This window comes from Clupea harengus, chromosome 1 (assembly GCF_900700415.2).
Source record: "Clupea harengus chromosome 1, Ch_v2.0.2, whole genome shotgun sequence".
Taxonomy (NCBI): domain Eukaryota; kingdom Metazoa; phylum Chordata; class Actinopteri; order Clupeiformes; family Clupeidae; genus Clupea; species Clupea harengus.
This window is the reverse complement of record NC_045152.1, coordinates 20,240,486-20,251,527: the sequence shown is the minus strand read 5'-3', so window position 1 is coordinate 20,251,527 and position 11,042 is coordinate 20,240,486. Positions and strand designations below refer to the sequence as shown.

The window sequence follows — 11,042 nt, the reverse complement described above, 5'->3', positions numbered from 1 at the left end:
AGCCTACTTGGTTTGCTGTAGTGGATATGTAAGAGAGATGTAGGAACTAAGACACCGTCCTGTTCGCTATTATGTATCTACACTTATCGCCCTTCTATTAGCCATGTTTAACGAGTAACAGAGCTCTGACTGAGCACCCCAGTAGATGGCAGTAGGTGGCAGTGGGGAAACAGAGTTGCTCTTAAATACACACACTTCTTATCAGTACATCCCACAGTGGGTTGTGGGAAATGGATTCATATATTGGTAATCTGCGGTAAACCATAGACATGTAAACGGCATGTTGACCGGAATTGTTAGTTTAAGCGTTTAACACGTCCTGGTTCCAAAGCCAAATTAATGAAAAATGATTGGATTATCGCAAAAAAAAAGTAATATAATGTTGAGCGAAACAAAATGTTTGGTGAGTTGAAATCTAGATATTGCTCTGTCTTTTGTAATCAACTGTTGTCTCGGAAAAATGAAAATATTGTAAGAAAGACAGACTGAATTGTGTAAAGGTAAAGCTAGCTATGGTTAGCTTCTGCTCACCTTGTGAAATTGTTGGCATATTAGCTAGGTGACTTGCTTTGTAAATTAACGTTAGTCAGTTTATTTTTGCTGTAAGTAGCATCTTAAATGACGACTGGCCCTTGCACACTTTGTTTATGTTGTGCTTTGTTAGATTAGCGTTAACTGAATTACTCTGGTTAAATGGGCAGTTCGATTATGTTAGTCTGTTAATGCTAGGATGTGCTTCTGTTGGTTATTGGGCTAGCTAATAAGGTATAATAATCAGCTATTAACACCAGAAGATGCTTAACATTTAGAAAGAGCACGCACTGCAAAACCAAGAAATAGGGTCGTTCATAATTTTTTAGGTGATTTCATTTAATTTACATTAAACTGGCAACAGACAGTTACATTTTTTTTTTCTGATGACTAGATTGATTTATAATGTTAGACATTATCTGGACATTCGCAATAGAGGTGCTCTGCTCGTGTCATTACAGGTGCTATATGTAAGAATTTCAGTTAACATTTTTATTCCATTTCACATTTCACCCACCTTCCCCCCATCCAGTTTTAATGGTTTAAGGTGGGACTAACCTTCTGCAGACATTTCGCTGAATCTGCAAAAGTAAAAATAGAAACATGCATGTAATATGTACATATGATTCATTTCATTTTAATATAACTAAGAAGAATGTGTCATTTAAAGGGTCACCTACAAGTCTATGTGTTAGAATGGTAATGTATTTTATGTATTGCTCTCTTCAATGTCAGAAATGTAACAGTAATTGATAACACAAGCCTTTGGCTTGACTACGATTTCAATCAGCTAATATTGTGTTGCTAATGTTAGATAAACTCTGACTTAGCTAGATTGACATGATAAACATCCAGATGTGCCGTTAGAAAGAAGCGTTTTGAACACCATAAAAAGTTTCTGAAGAAAAGCCATCTAGTTCATCATAAGTAACATCATACTATGTATCTGTATACTGACATTACCCCTCTCTCCTGACAGGGAAGTTAATGGGATTGTGTCCTTGGGTTTGTGACATATGAAACCCATGCTGTCTGTGTCTGTGTCTTTTGAGGCTGTCGATGGGGCATTTTCCAAGTGGAAATACTCTGCTATGGTGTTGACTGCTTATTTTGCTCATGATATGTTGTGTATCACATACAAAAATCACCATATGGACATGTTAACAATGTCACATTAAAGAATCACCTTATGGACATGTTAACAATGTCACATTCAAGAATCACCTTATGTTAATGTAGCCCAGCTAGAAATTCGTCATGCGCATTGCGCATGCGCAAGGAATTCTCTCCTTTCCCAGAACCGTTGAAGTTCAGCTGCAAAAGCAAGCAGCGCGAACTTGATAACTTTGTAAGATAACGATATATATTTTCCTTTCCTTTCCTTCTTCGTCTCACCCTGTCATTTCACAAGCAGAGAGTGGATTGAATTCATTTTTTAATTAAGAAAAGAGCTTCGGTAAGTTTACGTTTTCATACTGTAACTATCTCATACTGTACAGCAGGGGTCTTCAACCTTTTTCAGCGTAAGGACCCCTTGGCTGAGAGAGACACTGAGCAGGGACCCCCACCCCCGCCGCCCCAAATTTGGGCCTGATATTCATATATTTTATTTGGAACTGTCAATCACACACACACACACACACACTCCCCTACACATGTTTGAACATAATTGCAAATCATCTGTGATCATCTCGTTTCAATTTATTCTGTTTATTATTGACATTTTTTCTCCCTTACAGTTAGCCATCACTCTGTATTCAATTAGGGAGGGACAAAGAATTGAGTAGCTTGAGAAGCTTAAGTATGGATGAAATATCTCATACCTAGTGAGAGATCTGACGTTTGAGAATTCATCACTCATGTCTTTGGCAACAAGATTCTCCCTATGAAGCATGCAGTGCGTCATACATGGCTCTTGCACCGTCTGTGCACATCCCGACCAGGGTCAGGGTATATCATGTTCACGGAAAAAATTGTCGATCACTTTGAAAATCTCGGAACTTGTTTTACGTCCAGGCAGCTGCTTACAGAATAGAAATTCATCCTGCATCTCATTTTGGTTGACAGATCACAAAAAAGCTAAAAGCTGAGCGTCGTTTGACACATCGGTGGATTCAACTAATTGTAGTGCAAAATAATCTGCCTTTGGGAGTTTTGCGACTAGTAGTGCCCTCACATCAGCTGCCAATTCATCAATAGCATTGGGATGCTTTTCAGTTTTTTTACGTACTCATCCTTCCCAAACATTGTTTTGCACATATAGCTGCTGGCAATATTAAACTTTCGGCAATTATGTATGGCTGTTTGGTCTAAGCGACACGTAATGCAACTTGATGAAAGGCTTTTAAAGCTAGCTCGCACACTTTGGCTGATTGTCTCATCAAGGTCTGCTGGCCCTCAAAAGATTTTAAACAGGAAATATATATGAAAAAATTATTTCAAGTGAGCATGGGTTGTCTTTAAGTGCAGGGTTTTTCCTGCATAGAGAAAATTTGGGAGCGCGCCTAAGCCGTTTTCCCGAGCGCCTACAACAAATCCCAAGCGCCTAAGGCACCAAAAAAAGTCCGCGATAAAAAATTAATAAAAAAAAGCTGTCATTCATGGCGCAATTCAGCTTAATGGTGTTTTGAGCCCTCACCGTCGACTTCAAGGCAGCAGCTTGTCCCACCTCCCACCCCCTGAGCCAATCATTGAAAAGAGGCTGCTCCAAGCTTGCCAGTTTAGAGAATACGTTGTTTGAATTTGAGATTTGAGCAAGCAACTTAATGTAGCTAGCTTTAAGCTGTTTTAAACCAAGGCACTTCAAAAATGTTGTTTACAACCTGCTTACAAATCTGGTTAAAACAACTAGTGAAGGTGTTTTAGAATAATATTAATGCCATATACAATAACTGACTTAATGTTAACACCACTAATTAATGTTAGCTGTCTAATTATTTAGCGCAATGCTAGCATGCATCTACCGTAATTCGATTTTTAACCAAGGTAGCCTATTGTACTGCAAAATATTGATCGCGACCTGTTTACAAATCTGGTTAAAAAAATAAAGGTGAGCTGTTATTTATAGATATGAATTATTTCGCTCAGGTGGTGGGATGCGCCTTCATCACGCGTGCAATGCATGTTCGAATATGGTCTCAATAGTATGTTTCAAGTATAGGCTACAGCCGAAACCACGTTCTGTTTTGATCAATAGTAATCGAGTTGATAAGCGTGTCTTCTTGTCTGAACAATACGCAACTGTGAGGTGCGCGAATGGACAGAGCGGCCAGCTGCCAATCACTCAACTTGCGTATGCATCCTGACTTCATCAGTCGGCGGTGATTTTGAGCATAACATTCCATTTTCAGTATTCATGGCTTTCAATGTATTACAATATCTGCTATGTTGAGGACATACACAGGTGTAGGCTATTATTTGATTTGTTTACCCGTTTGAACGAGTACCAGTAGACCGCGGGTCCTCGGGAGAGGCAGACAACCGCATTGGTTTATCAATGAAAGCTCAGCTCGTTCGGAGGAGAGCGGATATATTTGTGTCTCGAATTAATATTATCATTGATAAACCGGTGCGGTTGTAAACTGTCGTTGTAAACCGACGTGCACGAATACACCTGTACAAATGCAAATGAAATGTCCACTCAAAATGCTGACAAAAGTTTGATTTCCAACGCAGCCTCCATTGGTGGGCCAATAGAAGTTAAACACACTATTAAACATATTTGTGGACAGTTTTAATAATAAAAACAAAAATAATGGTATGTAGGTTTGTATAATAAAAATGAATAGTAATAATAGATAAACTTGATTTTCATAATTTGTGTGTTCCATTTCTGACCACTGGTTAGTTCTAGATTCTATTGATATACATTTCAGTAGTTTGCATATATATGTAAAGAGGTAAACCTTAATAATCTTTGAACCATACATGATAGCACCATGGGGCTTGGACTATTGTCAATGTATTTGAATCTAAAGTGGAAGCAAAATGATTTCCTGAAGCATATCGTCATTATTTATGAAATGGTAAAATGTAAGCTACCAGGTGACATGGTAACACAGACTGCGCGCACAGCGCGCACATTTTTTTTTGGAGCACCGAAGACCCATTTTGACCCAGGAAAAACCCTGAAGTGTCGTTGCAGCTTTGATGGTTTCATAGTTTCGTTTGATAGCACGGAAGGACAAACCACGTAGTGATTACACTGGTAATTCGTCACCATCGGTCTCTTTGTAGGTGAAGGCAAACTTCAGATAATTCTCTGAATATTTACGTGTCTTCTCCCGTTTGCGCTTTTGGCTGTTCGTGGAAGGGGTGTTGGCATCCTCTGAATGTAGGTCATCTGAACCGCCATCAGTGGTGTCTGACGTGGAGCTTTTGTTCCGAAAAATTACAAAACGATTGAGGCAGGTAACGTGTTTTGGCACCAGATAGCTAAATGTAGCTAAAAGTGCATATGTTGCCATGGTGATCAAATGATCGCGTGAAGACTCATGGGTAGCCTATGTATTATTTTTAATGAATAGAAAGCAATTTTTACGTTCTGTTTATGTTTATGTAGCCTATTGGACGTTTTTAATTTTTGGAAGAGGGAAAAAATGCTTCAGATGAAATAATTTGGCGGACCCCCTGCAGTACCTCCGCGGACCCCCGGTTGAAGACCTCTGCTGTACAGACAAGTTCAAACTCATAGAGCAATTTAAAAAACCAGTCGAAGCATTTATTTAATATTACAACCTTTTATTTCTCAACTGTACATAGTATTTTCATGTTTAATATTTGTATTGTAATATAACTTGGTTGAAAACAGGTATTGAAGCCTAATAGCTAACGTGGTTATGGTTGAAGGTTAGCTATCCATGTGATTTCGTTAGATAATGTCACTTCGACAGAAAATCTACAGCAATGTGTATTTTATATGTTGTTATGCATTTAATGTGTTGTTATGCAAATGAAAATGGGTTTATTACCAAATTATATGTATATACTGTCGATATGGGTTTTGTTGGCCATGCAGGCTAATTGCAACAACCACAGTTTGAACACGAACTTGCATCATTGCGCGTGGACACATAGATATTTAACAAGGTCACATTAAAGAATCACCTTATGTTAACAATGTCACATTAAAGAATCACCTTATGTTAACAATGTAACATTAAAGAATCACCTTATGTTAACAATGTCACATTAAAGAATCACCATATGGACATGTTAACAATGTCACATTAAAGAATCACCATATGGACATGTTAACAATGTCACATTAAAGAATCACCTTATGGACATGTTAACAATGTCACATTAAAGAATCACCATATGGACATGTTAACAATGTTAACTCAGCAATGGCAGGTGCAAATGTAGCGGGCCATCATTAGTTCCGCACGCAAATAGCCAAATACATACACGCACCCTATCTTTCTTTGTAAACCATTGAATGATCCTGTACATGAATGTACTATCTATCATCCCTAATTCACTTCAGCCCACTAGGGAGCATTGATGTGTCATCAGATGTACTCTGCAAGGCAGGCAGGGTAATAGAAGGAATTTGGGAGCTTTGTTTGAACTACATTGTCTCCATGCCTTAACATCTGTGTGTTTGTTCTTTGCTTTTAAGGTAATATAACTTTTCCTTGTGGGTTTTGAATTACTGCAAATAAGTGTGTATAACCTAAAAAACAACTGACTAATTATTGGGGTGTTACTCTGCTGAAGGATGTTTGTATGTGTATCTCCCTTGTACGTCGTTTTGGACAAAAGCGTCTGCTAAATGTAAATATAAATGCAAAATGTGTGTTGGGTAATGTTGTAAAGTTTGATTGAACATGGTTTTAAGTAACTGGTGTTGTCACATGGTCGATGGGCAGCTTAAATAATTATGGATTTGTCAGTTAACATGTTGAATGGTATTTTAGTATGAACATGAAATAATTGTTGTAGCCTGTCTCTTAGGTTTATTAATAGTGGTTGAAAAGCTATGATGATGATGTTGGGTCTTGCTGTGATACAATGGTTGTGATACAATGTTTGTGATACATTGTTTGCATTGGTGATTTAATTGTTGATGTGATTCTATTGTTCCATTCAATCCATTGAGAATCCATTGTTGAAATGATTGAAGACACTGAGACATCAGTACCAAGAAAATAATCATTTGACCCGGCTTTTAAGAAAATATTGATCTTTAATAAATTCACTCCATTGTCTCCATGCCTTAACACCTGTGTGTTTGTTCTTTACCTTTAAGTGGAAAGACCCCGTTTGTGCTGGACCAAGTTCCCCTAGGCTTGAGTGTAAAGAACCTGTTTGTGCTGGCCCAAGTTCCCCTAGGCTTGAGTTTGAAGAACCTGTTTGTGCTGGCCCAAGTTCCCCTAGGTTTGAGGCCGGTTTCACAAACATTAGCACTCTGCATGTGGCGGCGCAGCTGGAGCTTCACACAGGTACATCTATTTTGATTACATATTGTTTGTTTACATTTGTGTGTGTATAAATAAATGCTTTTGATTGTTTATGCTGGTCTATTTGATGTTGCACAAGAATGAATGCTGCCAACCTCTTCTATTCAGAACTCAGATTCACGACCTTCAACTTACACAAGCTATTGATATGATCATTTGGGTTTTAGTTATTAATTAAATTGTTAATCAGAGTTCCAAATTGATTGTTTAGTATATTTTATTGGTTTGTGACTGATCTTTATTTTGACCATTATGGTAGGCTTCACACTTTGTGTGGCGCCCCCACGTGTTCAACTTAATTGATTAATAGATCTACCTTTAAGAAGCTCTTGAAGACCCAACTCTTCAGAGAGCACCTCTCTTCCCAACTTGCACTTCGACTAGTACTTAACTTGCACTTACAGCAGTTACATTCCTGCACTTCTTTTTTTTCAATTTCTTACGTAAAGTAGTATTTATTGTTACACTAGGTTCTATTGCTCGTAGCTTGACTGTTCTCTCCCTTGTACGTCACTTTGGACAAAAGCGTCTGCTAAATGACTAAATGTAAATGTTGTGTTGAATAGTTGATGCCTATCCAATAGGGTGATATCACCAACATTTTATTGGTGCAGTTGTCAGGATAGTACCAACATTGTCTTGGTGGAACCTCGTGAGGAGAGTATTAATATAAGACACGCGTAAGTGTATTTACTGCTTTCAGAGCCATTTTCACTTAGGCAAGTGTATATATTAGGGTGACCAGATTTGAGTTTGTAAAAAAGAGGACACTTCGCCGCGGCATGCTATACACTACCCCGCCCCCTCCCCCACGACGAAGTTTTCATATCTTATTCACATGCAGGTGTCATGTGCTGTTGTAAACAATGCAACTAGTGGAGGCGGCAATGTGCTCAGTGTTGCCAGATTGGAAATGGCGAAGTATCGTACCAAAGGCTCAAAATGATCGAATTTGGAGGATAATTATCGTACATCTGGCAACACTGAGAAGGCGGTCGACCAATGACATTTTTCTCTATAGTCAGAGCTCACGCAAGAAGGTGGAACGTAAGGGAGATACCCTTTCCAAAACTTGTAAGGGCGTAATAACTAGTTTGTGAAAGACCCAGAGAAACACAAATATCCGACGAGGCAAAATCCCGGACGATTTTGGAATCCCTGCCGGACGCATTTTTTAGGTCTCGAAAAGAGGACATGTCCGGGTAAAAGAGGATGTCTGGTCACTAGAGCTGCAACGATTAGTCGACGTAATCGACGATGTCGATTATGAAAAATTGTCGACGATGATTTTTATTGTCGACGCGTCATAAAATATATATATAAAAAAAAATATTTTTTTTTTTTTTGGCAGACGCTAGCAGAGCTACCGGTAATTTTCATTCGGCATTGCAATGCACTATAGGAAGTGCGAAATAGTGCATCTTTAACTAATAATAATTGACCATCATTGAGAAAAATGGAACAGAATCTGCAAATAGCCTAGCATACAAATCACGCACCGTTTTCTTTGCCCTCGTTCTTGAATGTCACTTGCAGCCCAGTTATTCTTGCGTTATTTTGCACTTGCAGAGGCTTGATTGCTAATTTGAGTTACTTTTAAAACTTTATTTGCACTTTCTCTTTACTTTTAAAAGCATATTTGCACTTTAATTTGTATTACTATTTAATTTATGTATTATGATTAAATTTGTTACTCAAATACATTTGAAATTCAAATTCCAACATTTTGAGTCGTTATTTTAATTTGCTATAGGAAATAATCATTAGAATAGTCGATTAATCGAAAAAATAGTCGATAGATTAATCGATTACCAAAATAATCGTTAGTTGCAGCCCTACTGGTCACCTGAAAATATATGCTACACTGCAGTCTTGAACACTTCACCATGTGTCTTAAAGGTGTTGCGGAGGAGCTCAATGCTGCAGAGCCACTAGCATGTTTGAATGTGAGCTGTCCTCACTTTCTAAAACATTGTTACGACCCTGTGGGTCTGTCTATGTATTTTTGCCTGTGCTTCTGTTTTGTCTTGTGTGTCTTGCAGGTGGGTTGGTGCGCAGTTGATTGGGGCTCTTATCCCATTGGGCCTATAGAAGTCCCGGCCCTTTAAAAGCGTCCGGGATTCCATCATACGGGGCTTGCTTTGGGGATTGCGCATTTCTGTTGTCTGCCACCACTCGTTGCCGCTAGGTCCAGCCTCGGGCTTTGCCCGCGCCACTACCATCATGTTCGCTACTCACCGGAGTGAGAGACCGGGAGAGAGTGCCAGGCTGTTGAGGCCTGTTCGCGAAGCCTTGTGTTTTTGCTTGTTACATTATTTTTGAGCCTTAGTTTAATTATTTTATTCTTTGTCCAATAAATTCAAGGTTATTTTTATTCCGTTGTCTGCCCGTGTTTTAAAATATTTGTCATGTCCTAAAGCCCTAGACAGGGACGTGACAAACATGTAAGTCAATATAAAACACTGATCGATGTAAATTGACCTTCAACTGCAGTTCATTTCAAGGACAGCAGAAGTGTTTTTGTCTTCTACCATTTTTTTTCATGGGTGACTACACTTTTAACATAGATACATGATTATGACATCCATGCCCTAATTTTAATTTATAAGACAAATGTACTAGGTTGTATAAAGACAACAAGCATACTACTCATTACCATGCACAAACCATATAAAAGATGTATGTGCATTTCCTCTCTTTGGAGACATGTTGGTACATTGTGTGTCATTCATCTCTCATATATGAACTCCTCAGTGTCTCATAAAAAACATTTGTATGATCTCTGGGGTCCCTCAAGGATCCATTTTAGGGCCCTTACTTTTCAGTCTATACATGCTACCCTTGTAATTAGGAGGCACAACATCGACTATCTTAGCTATGCAGATGACACCCAGCTCTATATTTCTGTAACACCCAACAACTACAGCTCTATTGATTGTTTGGTAAATTGCATTTCTGATATAAATGTATGGATATCACAAAATGTTCTCCAGCTCAACCTAGATAAAACAGGTATTAGTCATTGGTGAAAACTATCTGCACACTTAAAAACACTAGCACTTAGCACCAAGCCAGAAACCTAGGCGTCATATTGGACTCAGATCTCAATTTTGAAACCCATATCAAAAATATAATTAAAACCTCTTTTTATCACTTAAGAAACATTGCTAAGGTGCAACCGTTTCTCGCTCAGGCTGACACTGAAAGACTGATGCACGCATTTATCACAAGCAGGCTAGACTACTGTAACTCGCTTTTGTCTGGTCTACCAAAAAAAAACATTAGTCAACTACAAACAACACAGAATGCAGCAGCGCGAGTCCTCACTAAAACAAGACAGAGAGCGCACATCACACCAGTATTAAAATCACTGCACTGGTTACCTGTTAGCTTTAGAATAGATTTCAAGATTCTCTTACTAGTCTATGAATCACTCCATAGTCATGCACCTGAATATATAACAGACATGCTCTCAAGGTACACACCCAGCAGATCCCTGAGGTCCTCCGGCACTGAACTCCTAACAGTTCTGAAAGCCAGGACAAAGAGACATGGAGAAGCAGCTTTTAGTTTCTATGCCCCCAGCCTTTGGAACACTGCCGGAATACCTAAGAATGGCTGAAACGGTTGAAACCTTTAAACATGCACTTAAGACATACCTCTTTGATCTCGCTTATCACTCACTGTAAAATGTATTTATTTAACATTTATGGAACATTTATTTATTTACTTATCTCTGTCTCTATTCAAGTGTTTGTACCCCCCCCCCCCCCCCCCCTCAGCAGCAGCTGTATCTTAGTTTGACGATAACTGTGCTGAGCAGTCCTTCACGGTGCCAGTGCGGTTAGTACATAATTTCCTGTTTATTTATCTCTGGCAAAATCTGGGTCTCTTATAAGTGCTTTGTAACCCCGCCCCCCCTGAACCCAGCAGCTGTCTCTTAGTTTGACGATAACCGTGCTGAGCAGTCCTTTACGGTGCCAGTATGGTTAGTACGTCATTGCCTGGATCTATCTCTGGAAAATCTGTGTGTTTGTAAAGCCCCGC

The 11,042-nt window shown here is 38.9% G+C and overlaps 1 long non-coding RNA gene across 1 annotated transcript; it reads left to right on the top strand.

The window, feature by feature from the left end:
* Window positions 1-268: 268 nt before the first annotated feature.
* Window positions 269-9,369, top strand: LOC116223390. The gene is made up of 3 exons (XR_004165060.2): window positions 269-403; window positions 6,785-6,977; window positions 9,038-9,369. It is a non-coding gene; the product is annotated as an uncharacterized LOC116223390 (long non-coding RNA).
* The last annotated feature ends 1,673 nt before the right edge of the window (window positions 9,370-11,042 follow it).